Below are 17925 nucleotides of genomic sequence, written 5' to 3'. Positions count from 1 at the left end.
TTAGGGTTAGATAACCTCCAGGGAAAGATTAGGGTTAGGCACCCCCTTGGGAGGGTTAGGTTTAGGGAGTGGTAAGGGGGGGTTAGGGTTAGGCCCTAGGGGGGGAATATAGAGTTAGGCACCAATAAGGGAATGTTAGGGTTGGGGGGGGACAGGGGAGGATAGCATACCTACCTGCCACTGTCAGGATTTTCATCCTGTCCGGTGGTTAAACAGCTGCCACCATTTCAATCCCATTCCCTCACAACAGGCACTTGGCAATATTCAGTCCCAGCTCATGTGGACCTTAAACTATTGTAGCCTTGATTCTAGTAAGTTTCATCTTAATATTTATAGTAATAATGTTAGCAGTACAGAGTAACCATGCAACAGATAAGAAAGCAAAGTATTGCCATTTGTCATAATAACTGCATACATCTGAGTAGAATTGTATATATAATATAACAAACAAATATTAATAAAAGGTTTGTTTTTATTTAGTCTGTTACTTTTATTTTAGGTTATTTGTCCATTTGAGTACACTATGCTGATATTTTTCATTTACCTTTTTTACTTTTATTTGCAATATGTTTTGTAGAAACAGAATAAATGAGCTATTTCACCTTATTGGCTTTTGCAATTTATTGCATGTATAATCCCGCGATTGGAGGAACCAATACCTGGATTCTCGCTAAATTCTGATCCCAGGACTGACTTTCCTAGTTGCAGCAGGGCAGCCTCTTTTGCAAATTCAATGCTTGAGTTCTGCTTTCCGCTTTGTCGTTCCACAGAATGGATGCATCTGTAGCTTTTATCCGTATGGCTGTGGCAGTCTGCTTACTAGGGATGTGTGCCAACCCCCGTGTTTTGGTTTTGGATCTGTATCTCCTTCAAGGTTTTGGATCTGGATTTGGTTTTGCAAGACCTCCCTTGTGTGTGTTTTGGTTTTGGATCTGTATTTTCTTCAAAAATTGATAAAAACAGCTAAAATCACATAATTAGGGCATTTTTTTCCCTTTAGTATTAATATCCTCAATAACATTAATTTCCAGTCATTTCCAGTCAATTTTGACCATTTTACAGCTCACAATATTGTTCACCAACATAGGCCAAAGACTGGCCGGCTAAACTAAGCAACCAACAGAGCAGCTGCACAAACACACGGCAGTTATTTCTGTTTACAAATGTTTTGCAAATTAGTGATGTATTAGCAATAACCAATCAGACTAACTCACAGGTACGTTCAATAGACAACAATACAACACAGAAATTTACTAAGAATAGTGCGTGGAATATCCTTGCTCAAACAAGTAGTTGTAGTTAACAAGCAGCAGACAAAACAACCCTAAACCATGTGTAAATAGTAACAGCAGACATGAATGCCCGCTACACAAGTGGGGGTGTTGGGCCACTGATGACTGGCACTCTGTGCCCATGTAAAGCCCCGATCAATCAGCCTTTTTGTTGAGCAGTTCCCCAAAATCTCCCCAACCATAAAAACAGCATTCTAGCACCCCTGCACTGGGGACACCGCTGGCACCCCCGCACTGTTGATACTGCCTGCACCCCATCACTGAGGTCACTGCTGCCACCCCTGCACTGCCGACACCACCAGCATCCCCACACTGAGAACACCGCTGCCCCCCCCCGCTCTCCTGAGACTGCTGGCACCCTGCACTGAACACAGCCAGTACCTCCGCACTGCCACCCCCATACTGAAGACACCATCAGCCCCCCTGCACTGCTGACCCTCCCACACTGAGGACACCACCAACACTTCCACACAGTGTCAGTAGTGCGTGGATGCCGGCGGTGTCCTTAGTGTGGGGGTGCCGGCAGTGTCAGCAGTGCGGGGGTGCCAGCAGTATCCTCAGTTCGGGGGTGCTGGCAGTGTCAGCAGTGCGGGGGTGCCGGTGGTGTCCTCAGTGCATGGGTGCGGCCGGGGTCCTCAGTGTGTGGGTGGCGGCGATGTCCTCAGTGCGGGGGTACTGGCAGTATCGGTAGCGTGAGGGTGCTGATGGTGTCCTTAGTACGGGGACAGCAGTGCAGGGTGCTGGCAGTGTCCTCAGTGCAGGGTGCTGGCAATGTCAGCAACGCGGGGTGTCGGTGGTGTTGGCAGCAGCAGACAGCTCTCACAGCCAATCAGCGGCAAGCCCTTTGTAATCAATGGGACTTTGAAAATGGCTGCTCGAGGCAAAACCTTGAGATCCGATAGCGGGATTTGGGTTTTGCCTCGAATAGGGATCCGGGTAGGACGGGGAGATCCGAGCTGTGTCTCGTATCCCCTTGGATCCCTGAAGTTCAGGTGGGCTCAGTTCCCTGAGAACCGGGCATGCTCATCTCTACTGCTTACTAGTTTATGCTAATGCAAGAATCCGCCTTTGTATTAGGGGTGTGCACCGGCCACTTTTCGTGTTTTATGTTTTGGTTTTGGATCTGGATCTTTCTTCGTGTTTTGGATCTGGATTGGTTTTGCCAAAACCACCCTTCCATGTTTTGGGTTCTGGGTTTTGTGTTTTGGATCTGTATTTTTTTGAAAAAAAGCATAAAAACAGCTAAAATCACAGAATTTGTAGGTTTTTCTGCTCCTATGCTATTATTAACCTCAATAACCTTAATTTCCACTCATTTCCAGTCTATTCTGAACACCTCACACCTCACAATAGTGTTTTTATGTCCAAAAGGTTGCACCGAGGTAGCTGGATGACTATGCTAAGCGACACGAGTGGGCAGCACAAACACGTGACCCATCTAGGCGTGATACTGCAGTGGCAGACAGGATGGCAGTTTGAAAAACTAGGCCCCAAACTGTACATAATGCAAAGAAAAAAAAGAGGTGCAAGATGGAATTGTCCTTGGGCCCTCCCACCCACCCTTATGTTGTATAAACAGGACATGCACACTTTAACAAACCAATCATTTCAGCGCCAGGGTCTGCCACACAACTGTGGCTGAAATGATTGGTTCGTTTGGGCCCCCACAAAACAAGCTGGCAATTAATGTGTCCCTGCACAAACTGGCTCTACGGAGGCAAGATGTCATCCTCATCCTCCTCATCCACCGATTCCTCACCCTCTTCAGTGTGTACATCCTCATCCTCACAAAGTATTAACTCGTCCCCACTTGAATCCACCACCATAGGTCCCTCTGTACGTTCTGGAGGCTGGTCTCCCTGGAAGAACTGATAATTCATTTTGATGAACATCATCTTCTCCACATTCTGTGGAAGCAACCTCCTACGCCTTTCGCTGACAAGGTTCCTGGCTGCACTAAACACTCTTTCGGAGTACACACTGGAGGGGGGGCAACTCAGGTAAAATAGAGCCAGTTTGTACAGGGACCTCCAAATTGCCTCTTTTTCCTGCCAGTACAGGTATGGACTGTCTGACATGCCTACTTGGATGCTGTCACCGATGTAATCCTCCACCATTCTGTCAATGGTGACAGTATCATATGCAGTGACAGTAGACATGTCAGAAATTGTTGCCAGGTCCTTCAGTCCGGACCAGATGTCCAAACTTGGTCCTGCCTGCCCTGCATCACCGCCAGCGGGTTGCTTAGGATACCTAAGTTTTTTCCTGGCAGCCCCAGTTGCGGGAGAAAATCAAGAAGGAGCTGTTGACGTGTCACGTTCCGCTTCAGCTGACAGTGTGTTCACCAGCAGGTCTTTGCACCTCTGCAGGCTTGTGTCGGCCGGAAAGAGAGACACCACATAGGCTTTAAACCTAGGATCGAGCACGGTGGCCAAAATGTAGTGGTCTGATTTCAACAGATTGACCACCCTGGAATCCTGGCAAAGCGAATGAAGGGCTTCATCCACAAGTCCCACATGCCGAGCGGAATCGCTCCGTCTTAGCTCCTCCTTCACTTTCTCCAGCTGCTTCTGCAAAAGCCTGATGAGGGGAATGACCTGACTCAAGCTGGCAGTGTCTGAACTGACTTCACGTGTGGCAAGTTCGAAGGGCTGGAGAACCTTGCACAACATGGAAATCATTCTCCACTGCGCTTGAGTCAGGTGCATACCCCCTCCTTTGCCTATGTCATAGGTGGATGTATAGGCTAGAATGGCCTTTTGCTGCTCCTCCATCCTCTGAAGCATATAGAGGGTTGAGTTCCACCGCGTCACAACCTCTTGCTTCAGGTGATGGCGGGGCAGGTTCTAGAGTGTTTGCTGGCGCTCCAGTCTTCGGCACGCAGTCGCTGAATGGCGAAAGTGGCCTGAAATTTTTCGGGCCACCCAAAGCATCTCCTGCACGCCCCTGTCGCTTTTCAGAAAATTCTGCACCACCAAGTGTATTGTGTGAGCAAAACATGGGACGTGCTGGACTTTGCCCAGATGTAATGCCCGCACAATAATGGTGGCGTTGTCAGATATCACAAATCCCCAGGAGAGTCTAAGTGGGGTAAGCCACTGGGCGATGATTTCCCTCAGTTTCTCTAAGAGGTTGTCGGTGGTGTGCCTCTTACTGAAACCAGTGATACACAGCGTAGCCTGCCTTGGAACGAGCTGGCGTTTCTGAGATGCTGCGACTGGTGACGCTGCTGCTGTTGCTGCGTAAGGTGATACATCTACCCAGTGGGCTGTCACAGTCATATAGTCCTTAGTCTGCCCTGTTCCACTTGTCCACATGTCCGTGGTTAAGTGGACATTGGGTACAACGGCATTTTTCAGGACACTGAGGACACTTTTTCTGACGTTTCTGTACAGTCTCGGTATCGCCTGCCTAGTGAAGTGGAATCTAGACGGGATTTGGAACCGGGGACACACTACCTCCATCAATTGTCTAAATCCCACTGCACTAATGGCGGATACCGGACGCACGTCTAACACCAACATAGCAGTCAAGGCCTCAGTTATACGTTTTGCTTCAGGATGACTGCTGTCGTACTTCATCCTCCTCGCTAAGGACTGTTGGAGGGTCAATTGTTTAGTAAAAGTAGTGGTATTCCTACTTCCTCTCTGGGATGATGAACGACTCCCAGCAGCAGCAACAGCAGCAGCGGCAGCAGGAGGCGTAGCAATGCAGGATCCTCCGGAGGAATCCGGGATAGGAGAGTCAGTCATGCCAGTGACATGGCCTGCAGGACTACTTCCGATCCTGACTAAGGAGGAAATTGACGAGGAGGGAGTTGACGGTGTGGTTTGCAGGCGCTTGGATACAACAGGACAACGGGATTTAGGTGTCCCTGGACTGCTTACGGTCTTAGCCAAAGTTTCTGAACTTGACAGTAACTTATTATGAACGCGCTGCAGGTGCCGTATAAGGGAGGATGTTCCTAGGTGGTTAACGTCCCTACCCCTACTTATTCCACCTTTACATAAGGTACATATGGCAAGACAGTTGTTGTCCGGATTTGGATAGAAATATTGCCAGACCAAAGAGGTGGAATGTTTGGTCTTCTGCCCAGGCATGACCGTGATGTGCTTTTTCATCCCACGGACAACAACTGTCTCCCCCGGAGCCTGATTTAAACAAACCACATCACCATCAGAATCCTCCTCGCCAACTTCCTCCTCAGCGCCAGCTACACCAGTATCCTCATCCTGTTGTACTTCAACAGTGACATCTTCAATTTGCATATCAGCAAGTGGACTGTGGGTGCTCCTTTCAGCACTTGCAGGGGGCGTGCAAATGGTGGAAAGAGTCACCTCTTCCCGTCCAGTGCTGGGAAGGTCAGGCATCGCAACCACCACCACACTTGGACTCTCCTTGGGGATTTGTGATATCTTCTTAGAAAGCACAGTTTTTCGCTGTGCTTTTGCCAGCTTAACTCTTTTGATTTTTTTAGTGGGAGGAGGGCTTCCATCGTCATGTGAAGCTGAACCACTAGTCATGAACATACTAGGGATCGACCTTAGCCGTTCCTTGCCACTCCGTGTCGTAAATGGCATATTGGCAAGTTTACGTTTCTCTTCAGCTGATTTAAATGTTTTTTTCAAGGTCATTTTCCTGAACTTTGTCATTTGGGATTGTATGTGTCTTCTATTATGACATTGGGCATTGGCCTTGGCAGACGACGTTGATGGCATGTTATCGTCTATGTCATGACTAGTGGCAGCAGCTTCAGCACTAGGAGGAAGTGGTTCTTGATCTTTCTCTATTTTATTTTTATCGGAGAAAGTTTGGTCCTCCATTTATGTTATATCGATTTAATATATACGTGCGGCTAAACACAGAAAATATTTCTTTATTTTTGCTGGAGAGTAGTGCACTTTGTGGGTTACACCAGCCTTTAAGAAATGAGCCAGCCGACTCTTTACTTATGGGACACCGGCGCTGCTCCTTTGTTGATGCACGTGCGGCTCCTTTGTTGGCGCTGCTCCTTTGTTGATGCACGTGCGGCTACTGCGCACACAATTCACAAACACAGAAAATAATTTTTTTTTTGGTTTGGACTGGAGTGTACTTTGGGGGTTACAGCACCCTTTAACGGTCAAGCCAGCCGGCCCTTTACTTATGACACAGGCGCACGCTTGGCACTACTTTGTTGATGCACGTGCGGCTACTGCGCACACAATTCACAAACACAGAAAATATTTTTTTTTTGGTTTGGACTGGAGTGTACTTTGGGGGTTACAGCACCCTTTAACGGTCAAGCCAGGCGGCCCTTTACTTATGACACAGGCGCACGCTTGGCACTACTTTGTTGATGCACGTGCGGCTACTGCGCACACAATTCACAAACACACAAAAAATATTATTTTTTTAGCACTTGGGGGGAGCACCCCTGATGGACAGAGCACCCCCTGGACAACACTACAGCACCCCTTTAGGACTGGGACACTGCACAGGACTTTGGAGTGGACACAGCGCCTATGGACAACAGCAGCACAGCGCAGCACAGCACAGCACAACACTACAGCGTGTATGCAGAGCTAGAATAGACGCTGTGTGCATGCGCACAGCATCTATTCAAATGTTGGGAGGTATGCAATCTCCGTCTGTGTGCGGATACCTGAGCTGAGGCTACAGCGATATTAGTTTATTCTGCTTTGTGTGGCCTTTGCAAATGGATAAATCAAGAACAATAACGCTACCCCCAAAGCTGGCTGCAGCCCCTGCTTGCAATCCAATTATCATCAATACCAATTGCAATTAATCCAGTAACATCTGCTGGGCAGAATTCTCTTCACTATTGGCCCAAGATTCAAATAACAGCTGGATATCTGAAGAACTAATAGCCAGCATAAGTGGCACTATCCCTCAAATAGGCGAAACGTCAGGCTGAACCGGCAGGAACAGCAGCTGGCCCAAAAAATGTCTGCTAGCACCAAGGTTGTTACAAAAAAAGTTAAAGAAAAAGGACAGCCATTACCACCCAAATTTAAATCATACTAGCTGATTTCTGTGGTTACCACTGTGAATGCGTAGGTACACAAAAGCTAACTCTAAAATAAAGTAGGAACCCATAGTTAATGGGAAGTGATACAAATAAATGATTCATTTATTTAATACTATATCAGGTACATTATACATGTACCTCATTAATGTATTGATAGAATTCTTATGAACATTGGTTAAGAGCACAAAATGGCTCCCCTCACTGTGACTTAGTGATGTCACTGGTTCCTTTTGAATAGATAGAATGCATTGTCATAAAGTTTGATTATACATCAAAATCCTTGTCTCCACAGCAGTGGCGTAAGTTCCTCCCAGACGCCCGGAGGGAAGGCATCATTTAGTGACCCCCTGTCCCCCATATTTACAGCCCTAAGTGGGATGAATATATTGTGGCTGATGGAGGAGGTGCCCCTTCAGTGCTGGCACCCGGCGGCAGGTGTCTCCATTGTCTCCCATACTTCTGCCCCTGGTCCTCAGTATCTCAGTGACATTATTTATAAAGTAATAAGTTACGTTCTCTGTTTCGGCTCACAAAATGTCTGCTTATTCTGCTTGTAGGCTGCTGGTACCTTACCTAACAGCATTATTGAATGACATAATAGAAAAAACTCTCTAATTCTATTCTACTTTTATTCCAAATTAAACAATTACATATATTTTTGTTTTTAAAACTGTATGTAATTTCACCCCAGTAAAAGCTTCAGCTTTTATGTGTTGCATTATCTGTGCCTTCCTCCTTTTAGTTCTTTTTGGTGCATTTATATAAATTAGACTATTATGCTGGTTTCTTTTTAATACTAAAATTGTATTTTGCTAAATTACACTAAAATAATTTTATTTTCCTAAATTCCCTGATGGCAGTTATAAAAGAAAATCAGACTTTTTTTTTTCTAAAAAAAATGAAGTCTGTAATAAAACAAAAAATGTAATAAAAAAAATCTTTATATGTATATGATCGCCCCCCACCCCTCTACCCCACTTACACTCCCCCACAGAAGGGGGGAAACGATAACGCTATTCGCACTGAATCGCGCAATCATGACCCCACCCCATGTTTCCCATGTAATCACGGCATTGCGTAGCTGTGGTGGGGTCACGATGATACTATCACGCGGTCACATTGCTCCGCCTCCAGTTCCTGGCAAGTATGTCCATAGTATGATTCTGTGTGTTACATGTTTCTCACCTGAAATGTAATTTAGTTACAGATCCATTGTCTTCTTCTTCTCATATTGCCATACAGTCATTCCTGAAACGTGTGTGTAAGCAGAACATCAATCTGATCAATTTTAACCATAAGAGCTCTGTTGACTAGGTTAAGAAAATGTAATCTGGTACAAACATGAAATTGATATGTCAAGCTGGAACGTTATTCTTCTTAACAGTTAACTAGGGAAATCAATTACAGTTTCAAGACAATTGCTTATGTCTTCTGTCCCATTACTTCAAATGTATTGATCGACTTCCCATTGTATAAGCTGTCTGTTCACATCTTTTTAATAGAGAAGCCATCTGTAGCACTAGCAATAGTTACTTATTACCTCTGCAGCAAATGTATACATACAGTTTCAGTGGCTATAAAGGAATGCCAGGAATGGATTACATTTCTACACTGAACTGAACGTAAGAAACATCGGCAGAATGCAAACTGATAATGCCTCCTTTTACTAGGCAGTACTGGTGCGTAGCATGATGATCAGTTTTATGGGTAAGTGCAGGAGAGTTACTCTCTATCACCAAATGCATTTATTGGTGGTGGGGAGGCAATGCTAGACCATTTACTTCCAGACTAGTGACATGCGTTGAGGTCAATGGCTGGGGAGGCACACATAGAGATGGGTCTGAGTTCTGGCAGCCTGTCTCACCCCCTACTCACTGTAACTCTCCCCTCACTACACTAAGCTTCCGTGTCCATTGATTCTCCTACCTGGCTTTTTTGCTGCTGCTGACTGAGCTCCAATCTCTAAACACTGCAGTGTCCATCAGTGCTCAAGGGATGCCCCCCCATACTCAGAGGCATGCCTCTATTAGCTCTCATTCTGTGCACTTACTGCCAGTGGTGTGGACCAGCACCCAACTCTGCAAGCAGTGTCAGACTATACAGAAGCGAGGCTGAGCTGTTGCTAACTCATCTCTTGACTTGACTGCTGTATTATGACCACCAACTACTAGCTTTATTCCATTTAATTTTGAATATACCGTTTGGAGTATCTCCATTCACTGCACCGCTTCCTCTAACTCAGTAGGAAAGGGAGCACCTCCTCCATATTTCCAATGAGGATTGTCGTAGTGTGTAACAGGGCAGCAGTGCGCCCACCCCTAAACATGTGACATCATGATTTCATATTTAGGGGGCAGGGCCGCCAGCACTGAGAAGTTGAGCACTGCCTGGAGCATCCTAAGTATGCTATAAGAAGCTCTACAGACTGCAGGATGCCTGTACGGAACGTCCCCTTGGACGTTCCTGGTAGCTCTGCAGTAGCATTACTGACTGCAGGGTGACATTCCAGGAACCCTGCAAGCCACATGCAGGTGTCGTGGGGCAGCAACGGTGCCTCACCCTGGGCCCTGTACCCAGTACGATGGTAGATGGTTGCACATCCCTAGTTACGGCCCTGATTGGAGGTTTTTTATTAAAATGTAAATTAGCTCTGGTAATTGTTGTGGGACAATTTTTATTACAGTAACTCAGTACATTGCTCTGCTCTCTGTTTGGTTACTCCTTAACTGTCCAACTCATTCCACAGGGTTCAAATTTGCAAGACACTGCATTTTAAAATCCAAATTCACTGAAGTAGGGTAGGATTGACAATCAACCATAAACAATTAGCAATCATCGATGGTCTGATGACAATTAAAAGTAGTTTTATCACTGATAGGAAGCCACCAATGCTGAATACCAGTCTCAATGGCTAATGTGGGGAACAGTCTGTGTACACGAGGAAGTATTCGGCACATGCTTTGAGTTAAACCTTTGATAAATAAACTATCAATGGTTTCTTACTGATGGTTTAAAACCATTAACCATCAATGGCAGAACTGTCCATGGTCAACCCTAAGTGGGACAACACTTAATGTGATTCATAGTGAAATGTATCATCATTGCCCAGCCCATTGCTGTACCACACAGCATGTCTAGTAATTTCCCAGCATTTGTAAAGCTGCAATGACATATATGTATGTGAAACCAAATGTCCTGACTGACTGACTCACTGACTCATCAATGCCCAGCCCAAACCCCTGAACCTAGAAACATGAAAATCGAGGAGTATATGCCTTCGATGATGTAGGTACCCACTAGGCAGGGATTTTTCAAAATTTGACTACCAAGAGGGTGAAAAGGGCTACAATGCTTCCTCCCCATGTGCAATGTCCTGACTGACTGTCTCATAGTGGCTGTAGCACAGTTCTGTATTCAAACACCAACTGTCACCCCAAGTGCTGCCAAAAAACATTGGCAATTAGTGCGGCTCCCCTATTTGAACAGTGAGGGAAAGGAATGTGTTACAGAGGAGAGAGAGAAAAATGTGTTAGAACAGCAAGGAGAGGGGAATGTGTTACTATAGAGGTGAGTGAGGGGAATGTGTTACTAGACAGATGAGGAAAGAGAATGTGTAAATATAGAGGTGAGGGAAGGGATTGTCAAATGTGTTACTACAGAGGTGAGGGAGGGGAATGTGTTACTACAGGGGTGAGCAGGGTAATGTGTTACTACAAAGGTGAGGGAGGGGAATGTGTTACTCCAGAGGTGAGGGGGGGGAATAGGTTACTGCAGGTGTGAGTGAGGGTAATGTGTTACTACAGGTGTGAGGGAGGGATTGGTTTTCTACCCAGATGAGGGAGGGGAATGTCGAATGTGTCACAACACAGGCGAGGGAGGGAAAAGTGTTACTACAGAGGTGAGCGAGGATAATGTGTTACTACCAGGGCCAGATTTACCGCCAGGTAACCTAGGCGCCTGCCTAGGGCCCTGAGGGTTCCACGGGGCCCGCGGATGGGTCCCCTGAAATCCAGCCCTGATCATTTGGCAGACTCAGTGGTGGACATATCAGCGGTGCCGGTGCATTGCACCGCTGCCCACCGTTCCCATGGCAATGAAAGGGCCCACACAGCAGCATTGACAGCAGTGCTGCGTCGGCCATAACATAGAAGGAGATGGTGTCCAGCCCGTTTCCTCTCCACCCCTATCGTCTCATGTCCTTCCCTTACCTCATCCTCTGAGACTGCTGTCACGAGGGGTCCAACGTCACAATCTAGTGACCGGCCCCGGCATAGAGGAGCACTACAGCAAGGAGTTAGATGATAAATCAGGCAGCAGGCAGTTCCGAATCTCCCCGGGCTCCTGTCGTCACTCTCTAGCCTCCTGCTGCTGTGTTGCAGAGAACTGCATGAAAGGTGGTTCTCTCTCTCTCTCTCTCTCCTTACACAGCCAAGGATATGCAGGTGTCCAGTCTGATGCAGCACACCATTTGAAATTAAAGGTTTACCCCCAGATGGTAACACCACTCTCTCTCTCTCGTTTTTACTACCTCTCTCCCCTGCTGATACTTTCCCTTCATATCCCAGTGAATCCCTTTCAAACCTAACATACCCTTTACCTGTCAATGACTGCTTTTCCTTGTAACCCTTTTCCCGTCACACTCTCTCTATCCCCATCTCCCACTGCCCGTCATCCTCTGCCTCTCTGTCACCCTCTCCCTTTCACCTAATCTCCGTCATCCTCTTTGTCTCCGTTACCCTCTCCCTGTCACCCACTGCTTCTCCCTATGACCCCCTGCTTGTCACCCTCTCCCGGTCACCCTCTGTCTCTACCTGTCCCCCTCTCCCTGTCACCCACTGCTTCTCCTTGTCACCCTCTCCCATCACCCTCTGCCTCTCCCCGTCACCCACTGCCTCCCCGTTACCCTCTGTCTCCACCTGTCACCCACCGCCGTGGGGTATATTGTGAAATATATATATATATATATATAATCCTTCATTTATATGGCGCCACAAGGTTTCCGCAGAGCCTAACAAAGTACATGAATTGTTTTTCGGAAGGGTGGGCTCCGAACCTGTACCTTGCTAGGGCCCCATGATGTCTAAATCCGGCACTGGTTACTACAGAGGTGAGCGAGGATAATGTGTTACTACAGAAGTGAGGGAGTGGAATGTGTTAGTACGCAGGTGAGGGAGGGTAATGTCTTACTATAGCAGTGATGCATTATTATTGAGGTGAAAGATTAATGTGTTACTGTAATGGTGAGATGGAAATGGAAACAGTGGGCCTGATTCAGAGCCGCTCGTAAGCGGCCGCTCGTTCGCTCCGAGCGATGTTCACACATCTGCGCATGCGTATGGGTCGTAATGCGCATGCGCCAACCAGTCATTGCGGTCGTAAATCGAGCGCTCGCAAAATAGCGAGTGCCTGCTAATTTGAGTGACAGGATGAGGCATTTGTGGATGGTAACAGGGGAAGGTGCTTGAAAACGCGGAGTGGAGATCCGAACGCAGGCGTGCCAAAAGGTCAAGACAGGCATTTTAATCGTGTGCATAATTAACAAAGCAGCGTCATCGACCACGTCACTTGGTTGTTTCTTAGCCTGAACTGTTCGCATGATTGCGGTAGGAAAATCCTACCACAAGCACTGCTAGCAGTTCAGATGCCTTTTGATGTACTCGATTAATCTAATAAATAGCGGAGATGACGTAGGATGCGAGCGGCCAGGGGGCGTCTTTACAAAATAGCGAGCGCATATTTCGTTCTCTCGCTCAGACATAGAGGCGTCAACAGACCGCAAAGACAGAGCGCTCAATTTAAATAGCCGGCACCTTTTTCTGAACGAGCGAGCGCAAATAGCGTCTGGCTCTGAATCAGGCCCAGTATGCGCTATGTAGTTTAGGAAAAGTGACACCTGGTGGGCAAAAAGTTGTATTACACGTAATTACTTTTTTCCAGCGTTATGCTATGCTACATTACTAAACTTTCTGGCACTTCTGTATCTAAGGTCTACCTGTGTGAAGCAGGGTACATCAGCTAATGAATTATATCACTACAGCCCCTGCACTTGTCACATGGACCAGTAGATAAGTATGATAGGTAGTAAAATGGAACACCTGATACTCTAAAAAAATGTCTGAAGCATACATTTCCACACCATGGGCAGATAGTAGAACATTTCAGTTTTAAGGGTCAATTCAATTAGGAGCAAATTTCTTTCATAAAATTTGCAGATATTGCATAACTAGGCACTCCTGAGAGATGCAAGCTTTAATTAGAAGTGCCAATTCATGATATTTGTGGTGAGGCAGCGTGACTTTGCTACAAACAGCAACATGGGAGAATTTCGTGAAAAAGTGGGGAAACCATCCTGTACCCAAAGAAATTGGCAACTGAGATAGCAGGACCATATAGAAGGCTGTTAGTGGCCATAAGGAAAGTACTGGAGGTTCTTAAAGGGTGACAAATGGCGGATTTGTGCACTTTTTAATAATGGCTAAAAATATAGCAAACAAGTGTTTTTCAGAAAATTAAAGTCTTTCCATAATTTTGTGGTATATGAGTATATCTATATAGGGATCTTTCAGTGTTCAGTTTATTAATACCATTTTGTAAAAAGTTGGGAAAACGGTTTTAGCACTAATCGCCAAGTTCTAAAACCCCTTTTCCATCAGTAAAACACCTACATATACATATCCCACATAATTTACACCTCCACATACCTGTCCCACATCACTTACACCTCCACATACCTGTCCCACATCACTTACACCTCCACATACCTGTCCCACATCACTTACACCTCCACATACCTGTTCCCACAACATTTACACCTCCACATACCTGTCCCACATCATTTACACCTGCACATACCTGTCCCACATCACCTCCACATACCTGTCCCACATCATTTACACCTGCACATACCTGTCCCACATCACCTCCACATACCTGTCCCACATCATTGAAACCTCCACAAACCTGTCCCACATCATTTATACCTCCACATACCTGTCCCACATCATTTACACCCTCCACATACCTGTCCCACATCATTTACACCTCCACATACCTGTCCCACATCATTTATACTTCCACATACCTGTCCCACATCATTTACACCCTCCATATAAGTATCCTATATCATTTATACCTCCACATAACTGCCACACATCATTTACACCTCCATGTACCTGTCCTACATCATTGACACCTCCACATACCTGTCCTACATCATTTACACCTCCACATACCTGTCCCACATCATTTACACCTCCACATACCTGTCCCACATCATTTACACTTCCACATACCTGTCCCCCATCATTTACACCTCCACATACCTGTCCCGCATCATTTACACCTCCACATACCTGTCCCACATCATTTAAACCTCCACATACCTGTCCCACATAATTTACACCTCCACATACCTGTCCCACATCATTTACACCTCCACACACCTGTCCCACATCATTGAAACCTCCACATACCTGTCCCACATCATTTACACCTCCATATACCTGTCCCACATCATTTAAACCTCCACATACCTGTCCCACATCATTTATACCTCCACATACCTGTCCCACATCATTTACACTTCCACATACCTGTCCCACATCATTTAAACCTCCACATACCTGTCCCACATCATTTACACCTCCACATACCTGTCTCCACATCACTTACACCTCTACTTATCTGTCCCACAGCATTTATACCTCCACATACCTGTCCCACATAAATTTACACCTCTACATACCTGTCCCACATCATTTACACCTCCACATACCTGTCTCCACATCACTTACACCTCTACATATCTGTCCCACGTCATTTATACCTCCACATACCTGTCCCACATAAATTTACACCTCTACATACCTGTCCCACATCATTTACACCTCCACATACCTGTCCCACATCATTTACACCTCCACATACCTGTCCCACATAAATTTACACCTCTACATACCTGTCCCACATCATTTACACCTCCACATACCTGTCTCCACATCACTTACACCTCTACATATCTGTCCCACGTCATTTATACCTCCACATACCTGTCCCACATAAATTTACACCTCTACATACCTGTCCCACATCATTTACACCTCTACATACCTGTCCCACATCATTTAACCCATTATTGAGCGTTTTAGAGAAATTCACCTAAAAACTGACATGTCTTTATTGGCCAAATGATGCTATTTAAAGCCCTCCAAATGCATGATTCTTCATTGGGAGGGGTAAGCCCGAGATTCTGCACTGTCTGACATTTTTAACCTAAAATAAAGATTTTACTCCTTTACTTGAATTGAACCCTTAGAGTACATTTGATGCTTCCAATTAGTCTGATAGCATCTCTTGCCTGCATGGCAACAATATGTATTGACCTTTATGATCAACTTTTTCAAATTTCAATTCAACTTGTGCAAAACACTACAGAAGAGTTTGTTCAATAATTATAACTTAGTCCACAGAATATATAACGCTATGCAAACATAAGGTTGTAAACCTTATGTTTGCATAGCGTTATATATTCTGTAGTTTACCCACACTTCATCATTTCAACTACAAAATGACATACAGTATACTGTATAAGTACAGATCTATAGACTCACATTACAAGATAAAATGTGGTATTTCAAGTACCTTTTTTCCAAAGGTTGGTCATTTACTGCTTTTTTATGTAAGAATGTTTGAGTCGCTTACATCTGAATGGAGTTTGAATAGGATTTAAGCTTTTGTGAGCTTTTATCTGTGTATAGGACAGCTTAAGGTTATCAGACCTAAAGATTCACAGCTGTTTCCACTCAGCCCTCCACCCTCTTATTCCTTTATGCTGAGTACTCTGCTACCAACCCTGCACAGATGGTTCAGATTCTTTTTCATCTGAATCTAGCTTGTTCTCACAGAAAATTAACGCATCCACTGTTTTTTCTTTGCCGAGCTTTAAAATAGTCTTAAATTAAATTCCCAAGGAGTGTTAGTATTTGCAACTATGTATGAGAGGAATTGTCTTATATTTAACCATGCAATGCAACCCCTCATTTATATTTTAGATACTTTGAGGGTCCAAATTCTATCGGGGCATTTTATTAGATGAGTGCTTTTAAAAGTCAAATAATATCTCCTTCGAGATTGAAATAGGCATAATATAAAGTTTTTAGAAAATCCAGCAGGTACAGGGTTCATTGATCACGTGTTGGCATGTGTCTACTATTCATCTACTCATCAGAATTAAATGTGAATCAGAGCAAAAGTTTAAATAATTGTGCACGCTCTGGTCAGAACAACGCTTTACACTACTGCAGGTGTCAACAGCAGATGCCGCAGTAACAGGAATCTATTGTCCCTGCGTCTGTAGAATTTTAAGTGCTCACCCTGGGCCTAAAAGCCCCTGCACATGGCACGATATGCGTGCCGATTCGACGGATCGGCACGATATAGGTACTATATCGTGCCGTGTATGGGCACGATATCGTACCTGATATCGTGCTGACTGCTTCCGCGGGTTGTACATCGCATCCCCAGGTCTTCCTGCTAAACCATCTGACCTGGGATCCGATGTACGATCCCATTCAGATGAAGGAGGGGGAAGCCGGCATATCGTGCGGTCTGTGGGGACAGCACGATTGTGGGCGGTGACAGCACGATACGTCTGCCAACAGATCGGTAGTCGCCCTACACTGTGCATCGCACCGTGTATGGTCACCTTTAGTACATATGGAATCCAATATGAGCGCATCCTTTGATAATGCTCATCTGAACGTCCTTTATTGTCAAACTTTTGGTATATAATAAAATATTTAGCAGCATGTCCCTTCACTGTTTCCCAAAAGTAAATGCAATGCTATGATTTGCAATATAGTGCTTTATCTGGAAAGTGTCTACAGGTAAGCTACATCCTCAGTGCAGGCTGTTATTTTGGAGTACATGGGCAGTGCGTGAATATTTTTCCCTTTACAAAATAAAGAGAGAGAGAGAGAGAAATAGGCTGTAGCTTCTCCAACAGTGAAAGGTGAGTGTATGTACAATGCTTGGCACGTAAAAACATGTTTGGCAAGAGCGCGTACTGCATTGTTTTTCATTCAGAGTAGTGTTTTGCAATGTGTATTATTATGTTTTTGCACTGCATGTTTCCAGATCATTGGACATGACCTCTTCCGCCACGTAGAAAGAAAAATTCACTGCTCACATAAATTAATGAATTCAGTACTGGCAACATGTTTCTGCTCCTGTTGTTAACAAAATGCTATTTTCCATTTGTAATAAGCTAACATATCACATGGAACAAACAGCGAGTCACCGGCTTACATTAAAAGAGATTTCTTATCACTGAATGCAGGCCCTCATTCAGAGCCGTACGCTCTGAGCAGAGCGCACGCTCTGAATGAGGGCCGGCCTCCATTTTCATGGAGCGTCCTCCTGGACGCTCGTATAGCTGTGGGTCACCACCCACAGGCTATACGAGCGTGCATTGTGATGGTCGAGACCATCGCGACCATCAAATTTGCGAGCCGGAGCCTGCGGTTGAGGTTTTCAACCGCAAGCTCCGGAGTGATTTTGGCTCTATCAGAGCCAAAATCACTCCCACTGACATCACTAGTGATG

The sequence above is a fragment of the Taudactylus pleione genome, unplaced genomic scaffold (assembly GCF_031769625.1).
Source record: "Taudactylus pleione unplaced genomic scaffold, aTauple2 ptg000431l, whole genome shotgun sequence".
In the NCBI taxonomy this organism is placed as follows: Eukaryota; Metazoa; Chordata; class Amphibia; order Anura; family Myobatrachidae; genus Taudactylus; species Taudactylus pleione.
Note: the sequence above shows the minus strand (reverse complement) of the source record.